Source organism: Pristiophorus japonicus, chromosome 7, assembly GCF_044704955.1.
Source record: "Pristiophorus japonicus isolate sPriJap1 chromosome 7, sPriJap1.hap1, whole genome shotgun sequence".
NCBI classification, from domain to species: Eukaryota; Metazoa; Chordata; class Chondrichthyes; family Pristiophoridae; genus Pristiophorus; species Pristiophorus japonicus.
This window is the reverse complement of record NC_091983.1, coordinates 35798571-35806243: the sequence shown is the minus strand read 5'-3', so window position 1 is coordinate 35806243 and position 7673 is coordinate 35798571. Positions and strand designations below refer to the sequence as shown.

General features: G+C 43.8%; 1 non-coding gene and 2 pseudogenes across 1 annotated transcript; all 3 read left to right on the top strand.

Annotated features, from left to right (window-relative positions):
- The first annotated feature begins 2203 nt into the window (after positions 1 to 2203).
- On the top strand, positions 2204 to 2434 carry LOC139267618 (U2 spliceosomal RNA; annotated as a pseudogene).
- Positions 2435 to 2569: 135 nt separating this feature from the next.
- Positions 2570 to 2804, top strand: LOC139267513 (U2 spliceosomal RNA; annotated as a pseudogene).
- A 129-nt stretch (positions 2805 to 2933) lies between these two features.
- Positions 2934 to 3130, top strand: LOC139267586 (U2 spliceosomal RNA). The gene has a single exon (XR_011593923.1). It is a non-coding gene; the product is annotated as a U2 spliceosomal RNA (small nuclear RNA).
- The last annotated feature ends 4543 nt before the right edge of the window (positions 3131 to 7673 follow it).

The following is a 7673-nucleotide window of genomic DNA, read 5'->3' as shown; positions in this document are numbered from 1 at the left end:
CTTAATATTCAATGGCATTACCGACATCAAATCCCCCACCATCAATATCCTGAGGGTCACCATTGACGAGAAACTTAACTGAACCAGCCACATAAATACTGGGGCAACAGGAGCAAGTCAGAGGCTGGGTATTCTGCAGCGAGTGATTCAACTCCTGATGCCCCAAAGCTTTTCCACCATCTACAAGGCACAAGTCAGGAGTGTGATGGAATACTCTCCACTTGCTTGGTTGAGAGCAGCTTCAACAGCACTCAAGAAGCTTGACATCATCCAGAACAAAGCAGCCCGCTTGATCGGCACCCCATCCACCACCTTAAACATTCACTCCCTCCATCACCGATGCACCATGGCTACAGTGTGTACCATCTACAAGATGCACTGCAGCAACTCACCAAGGCTTCTTCAACAGTACCTCCCAAACCCACGACCTCTGCCATCTAGAAGGACAAGGGCAGCAGGAGCATGGGAACACCATCACCTCCACATTCCCCTCCAAGTCATGCACCATCCTGACTTGGAAATATATCACCATTCCTTCATCGTCGCTTGGTCAAAATCCTGAAACTCCCTCCCCAACAGCATTGTGAGAGTACCTTCACCACATGGACTACAATGGTTCAAGAAGGCGGCTCACCACCAGCTAGGGCAACTGGGGATGGCAATAAATGCTGGCCTTGTCAGAGATGCCCACATCCTGTGAATGAATGAATAAATAAAGAATAAAACATGCCATAATACTCCTGACCTTATAAAGCAGTGTGTTATCTGACTTACGGTGAACAATGCCTGGGGATATTTATTGTATTTGGTATTTTTCCAACTTTTAGCTTCTTGGATTACCCAGTTCTCCCCACAAAGAAAAAAAATTGACCAAATTAATTGTATCTAATATGCTTAATTGTGAATGTTGTTGATTGATGACAATGTGATACGAATAAGATATGTTTAGTTAGATAATGGCTGGCACCAGATGTAATATATAAAAGTAGATTAAGGGAGTTAAAATCATCTCTATGATGCTGAATAACATTCTCCTTCTATTTTCTGAAATGAGTAATGTAGGACAGTCAGCCCAGGACATCATTTATTTGTTCATCAAGTGATAGTTGACTGTTATTTCATATTGTGTGTATTGCCATTTGTAATTGTGCAGAGGGCTGTAACATGTGCATTCTCTGGAGCAAATCTATGTCCATTCAAGGATAGCATAAGTGGACTAACCTGAGTCCTTCCAGCCTGTTGATTGTCACTAAATGGATTTTTTGTTATGTACACAATGACCAGAGCTCACAGCAGTTACTTTTTGCACCTTTATCAGAACATTGCAGTCACTATTTGGGCTGCAATTGATTGCACAAACCAGGTTATGTTATCAAACCATGTCACAAACCTATTCGTTCTTTTTTTTCCTATTGTGCATGAGCTGTAAATTAATACTTTCCAGCTCTATTCGTGGAAGGATTAAGCTTAGCTAATGTTATCTTAATGTCCCTGAATCAAAGCAATTATTGCTCGGCTAACCTATGACACTGTACAGTGGCACAACCATCGTCTGGCCTTCACAGTCAAGAAGCCAGCAAGGCCTGGAGCTTCCGTCAGGTTGAGCTGCTTTTTCAGAACAATCCACCTGAATCAAAGCAGCTCAACCTGACGGAAGCTCCAGGCCTTGCTGGCTTCTTGACTGTGAAGGCCAGACGATGGTTGTGCCACTGTACAGTGTCATAGGTTAGCCGAGCAATAATTGCTTTGATTCAGGGACATTAAGATAACATTAGCTAAGCTTAATCCTTCCACGAATAGAGCTGGAAAGTATTAATTTACAGCTCATGCACAATAGGCCTTTTGGCTAAGATCTGCATAACTAACCTGACCAGCCACCATGACTTCCGGGTGGTTTCTCCCTGGTCAGGAAGGTATATGCTTACATTTTTGTAAACAGGAGGTGGGTGGGATTGGTGACCCATCCACCTCCACGGAGGTGTGTGGGGGACCTGACCCATCCACCTCCATGGCACGAACCTGGTATTGCAGTACTTCCAGGAACGGTGCAGTGGCTCTAGGCCTTTTGGCTAAGAGCATTGGCGCAGAGTGATCCTTGACTGGTGCAGGGTGATCTCTGGCGTTTGACAAAGAATTGTAACGATTGGATAACGATTGGACATGAATTTAAAAAAAAAAAAAAAAAAAAAAACAATCCACCTGAATCGCTTCTCGGCCTTTTGGCTAAGATCTGCATAACTAACCTGACCAGCCACCATGACCTCCGGGTGGTTTCTCCCTGGTCAGGAAGGTATATGCTTACATTTTTGTAAACAGGAGGTGGGTGGGATGGCTTGACCCATCCACCTCCACGGAGGTGTGTGGGGGACCTGACCCATCCACCTCCATGGCACGAACCTGGTATTGCAGTACTTCCAGGAACGGTGCAGTGGCTCTAGGCCTTTTGGCTAAGAGCATTGGCGCAGAGTGATCCTTGACTAGTGCAGGGTGACCTCTGGCGTTTGACAAAGAATTGGAACGATTGGACACGAATAAATTAAAAAAAAAAAAAAAAAAACAATCCACCTGAATCGCTTCTCGGCCTTTTGGCTAAGATCAAGTGTAGTACCGTTTCTGACCAGCCACCATGACCTCCGGGTGGTTTCTCCCTGGTCAGGAAGGTATATGCTTGCTTTTTTGGAAACAGGAGGTGGGTGGGGAGGGTTGACCCATCCACCTCCACGGAGGTGTGTGGGGGACCTGACCCATCCACCTCCATGGCACGAACCTGGTATTGCAGTACTTCCAGGGACGGTGCAGTGGCTCTCGGCCTTTTGGCTAAGAGCATTGGCGCAGAGTGATCCTTGGCATGTGCAAGGTGACCTCTGGCGTTTGTGATTTGACAAAGAATTGGAACGATTGGCTACGAATTTAAAAAAAAACAATCCACCTGAATCGCTTCTCGGCCTTTTGGCTAAGATCATGCGTAACTGACCTGACAGGGGAGTAACCATGACCCCAACGTGGTTCTCCCTGGATCAGGAAGGTGGTTCTCCTATGCTTTTTGGAAATAGGAGGTGGGAGGGGTGGCTTGACCCATTCACCTCCACGGAGGTGTGTGGGGTTGCTGACCCATCCACCTCCATGGCATGAACCTGGTATTGCAGTACTTCCAGGAACGGTGCTTGGGCTCTAGGCCTTTTGGCTAAGAGCATTAGCGCAGAGTGATCCTTGATGTGTGCAAGGTGACCTCTGGCGTTTGTGATCTGACAAAGAATTGGAAAGATTGGCTATGATTTAAAAAAAAAAATCCACCTGAAATCGGCCAAACTAGCACAAAAGATCATGGAATTTTAAACGCAAATTACTTTGAGCGCGAATTGAATTTCCGTGATCTTTTGTGCTAGGTTAAAAAACATTGCGCTGGAAGATGGCCTCACCCAAAAAACTGACCGCACCCCCAGATTGAACTAATTACCATTGTGCGTTTCCGCTAATTGCGCTGTTTGCAGGCCGTCAAGGAGACTCTTAAAATAAAACTTACATGCAAGGACACTAATAGGCACCTTTTAAAAGCTTTTAAATATGATTTATTTTTAATTTACTAAAAAACTGACTAATGTACACTAATGTAACTTGCAAATGGTTCTGTATAGTTTTTTAAAGTTATTTTCAGTGATTTAAAATTGGGTTACTCACAGGTGGTGGACCTGGCACTCTGAGTAAAAATTCTTATTTTTTGTGATATACACATTTTCAGCTATATTAATCAAACAAGTTAACACTCTTAATTATGTCACAGAATATTTTAAATGCAAAATTTAAAAAAAAAATTACATTCTAAAACACTGCCCGATTGTGCTGGTTCATGGCAGATTTTATGTCGATATGCAAATGAGTTTGAGCAGAAACTTGAGGAAAAAACACTTCCTGAAACTAGCGCAATATGAGCCTGGATCGCCAATTGCACCCAAAGAGGAAACTCTTGGCCTAAATATTGAAACTGAAATTTAGGCTTGACACAGAAATCCTTGCAGGTGCATGCATAATCCAACAATATTCACCGATATTCTGCCCATGTTAATTTTAGATATTACAATCACAGTTTTCAGCCCCATGGAAACATGATCAATTTAGGTAAAGGAATCCATACTCAGTTTCTGGATTCAAGGGGAAATCTACACTGACAATTAACATTTCCATTGTGTATCTTACAACGTGCCTGAAACAGGTGCTCCAACACAAATTAAATTTAGAGCAGTGAAAGCAACTTCAATCAGGGCTATGAGTCTATTTCCATTGGTCTTAAGTCACGTGATTAGTGAATCTATATAAAATGGGTGCTCTGTTTAGCAATGCTGTGACAAAGAGACAGGCACAAACTTAATCAGAAAGTTTGGGGTTAAACTGAGGTGAGAAAAATTTCATAGTTCGCCCTTGGAGTTGGGCTACACTGTGGGCAGGGGATGTAAAGATGATCTGGAGAGTTCGGTACTAACACCATCGCTCTTTAGTTTAATGTGTGTCTCATTTGAAAGACCTATGTCCCAGTTGGAGGAACAGGAAAAAGTAGTGGCATGATGAACCAGATGGCTTCCTTCTGTGCTATGTCATTCGAAGCATGTTTGGATGTCAGGGAAGTGAGGTTTCAATGCAGGATGAGGGCACCTACCCACTAACAGTTAGTCACCAGACTTCAATTCAGGATCTTTTTTCATAAAGAGCCCCCAAATCCTGACCATTTCCAGCTCTTTTTAGTCCCCTACAATAGATTAAAATCTTCCAAATTTGCATGCTCATGGAATGTTTCTGCCAGGCAGAACACGCCTCTTCCCTTTACACTTGATTCCCTAGCTTCAAAAATAAAGATCAGTGCAAATGCTGCCAATACCGTCCACCGTCATTTAATAAACCACATGGCAAGTGTCTCTGAAACTAGTGTCTGCTGCCACGTTTGAAATGCAAGCTGCCAGGCAATGATCTCACACCTGCCTCCTGAAACCCCCTAAATATCTGAAACTGCACTTGCCGCTTGGCGGCTCCCAAAAGAATAGACTGCCCCTCGCCCACTGATAGAGAATTCAAACAGGCTGAAAAGTTGAGAAAACACAGACCCTTGCCGACATGAGAGTTAACACAATGCCTTAAGCATCAATCAACTTGACGTTTCAAGACTTTTGGCAGTGAGCCAATAATGGGCTAACAACATATCAATTGAGCCAATAGGGTCAAAAGGGGCAAGGTCGCGATTGTAAATTGATCCAGGATAAATACAGCCATTTTTTGCCATGTGTTTCAGAAGGACAAAGGACCTGGCATAAAGCCAGCAGTTTGTTGCAGCTGCCAGAATAAAGTTATGTTAAACTATCACCGGAGTTCGCATCTCATTGAAAATTAAGAGATCGAACAATTTTGGCGTCACAAACAGGATCGCTGAGGGAAGAAACTGAATTTTGGACATCGGACCTACATACTGAGGTAAGGACTCCTCTTTATAAAAGTCCTCGGTCAATTGTCTGAATTCACCTCCCCTCTACGCGATTCCGAAAGCCTCCGGTTTGCGAACCCTCCGGTTGGTAATCAGCTCGAGGTCCCATAGACGTCTAAACTTCGGCGGTGTGTTAGTTAATTCATCACCGACCCACTGATCGGCTGGAGAGCCCACGACTCGAGACCCCAGTGAAGAAATTAGTATTATGGCAGCAGAAGATAAGAGCAAAGAATTGCTGACAACTGTTAAAGGCGGGAGGGCACCACCTGAGGTTTCGATAGACGAAATCCTCGAACAGTTGAAAGAATACATAGAGCAACAATTCGACTTATCTAAAACCTGTATCAAGATTGAACAAAAGTATGGAACCTCCAAAGGACAATGGTTCTTGGACAAAATCAAAAGGGTCTGGGGAAAAACGACCCGTATGAAAAATAAAGAATGAACAGATGGCCCTTAGTCATTATGGGACAGATCCGACAGTGGAATGAAATTATAGCACGTTCCCAACATGATAGGGACCTGACCAGTACAAAGGACCAATTGCAAGCGGTTTGTGAACAAATGAGACAGAAAAAGCTTGAACTTGAAAAGTTGGAAGCGGAAGTTAAAGATCTTAAAGGTGAAATTAAAGAATGGAAAAAAATCATTAGGTCAAGAGACAGTAATAGGAAAAGGAAAATGTATCGGTCAATTCCCAGGGTACCCATGTTTGGATAAATTAAAAGCGCAAACCTGAAGACACGACCAAGGAATAGATACGGATTCTGAGTCCTCCAACGATACAGGGTCGGAGTATGAAGAATTAGGGGTGCGCTTTGCCCCGTTTAAAAAAAGATGAGTGGTAGTCAAATCAGAAGAGACTGTGGATGAGGGCGGAACCAAAAAAACAAAGAAAAGGCTGTATGAAAAATATTTAGTTCATGATCCGGCAAACCCAGAGAAAATTGATACATGGTCCAAGGAGTTGCCCAATCCAAAGAAAGGGGGCAATGAAAATGTGGGACCAATTGAACCGCTTAAGAAATATATATCAACTTCATCCCTGGGACGGAGTGCAAATTTTGACCATAATGGTGCCAAAAACACAAGGAAAGAAATTGTACGACAAGGTAAAAGGAGCTTTGGGATGGGATGAGCAAGAATTAGACGCAGGGTGGGATGCGATTAAACACTGGCTGCAAGCCTTCAGTCCAGCTAAGACAGACTGGGGAAAAATTGCAGCCTGCCAACAGAAAGGAACAGAGGAGGTCCTGGAGTATGACGAGCGGTTTAGATGCACGTGGCTAGAACATTCGGGTATGAATAATACGGATGAGGAAATGGATGAACAAGAGTTTGGACCCTTGAAAGCAGCTTTTGTGGCAGGTCTAAAGCCAGAACTGTCCAAAATGCTTAAGGTAGTGTTACCGGACTGGGAAGATAGAGGAACTACCTTTGCAGCGTTGGTGGAGCGATGTAACCAATTAGATCAGGATATGGGAGCTAAAGTCTGAGCTGTGATGCTATGGGATAGAAATCCCAGGATTCCGATAAACAGTCATTAGGAAAATTACCCGGAAAATGTCATTATTGTGGAAAAGAAGGTCACTGGGCCAAGACGTGCAGGGCAAAACAGCAAGGTAATTGCCGGGGAAGAGGACGCTGCCAGGAATACAATTCAACCAACAACCCAGGCTTGTCACAGGATTACGACCTCATAGAAGTATTTAAGTGACTGACAATACAACAACAGAAGGAGTTACTTGGGATAGCAAAAAACGATTAGAGCCCACCCTGGCCCCCCTCCTCGCATTAATACAACAAAGGGGAGATAGGCTATATATAACTGTGAGGGTGGGCGATAAGGATGTGGACTGTCTTTTAGACACAGGGGCGGAATTAACATGCTTACCCCTACAATATGGAGACTTTTTGCCGTTGGATGGTAGGGCACGTACAGCCTATGGAGTTGGGGGCCATAAAATGGAAATTAAAAGGACAACACCGGTACTTATAGGGCTAGGTCCACATGAACTAACCACGCCAGTCTGGATAGGCCCAGTAAATCAACCCCTTTTGGGAATGGACGTCCCAATCCAAGTAGATTCATCGTTGCATTTCGAAGATGGTCGGGTGACATGGTCAATTAGAACTTTGAAGAAAGAAGAATTGAAGGAACATCCGATATGGGCTAAAGATAAGAACGATTGTGGCCTACTCC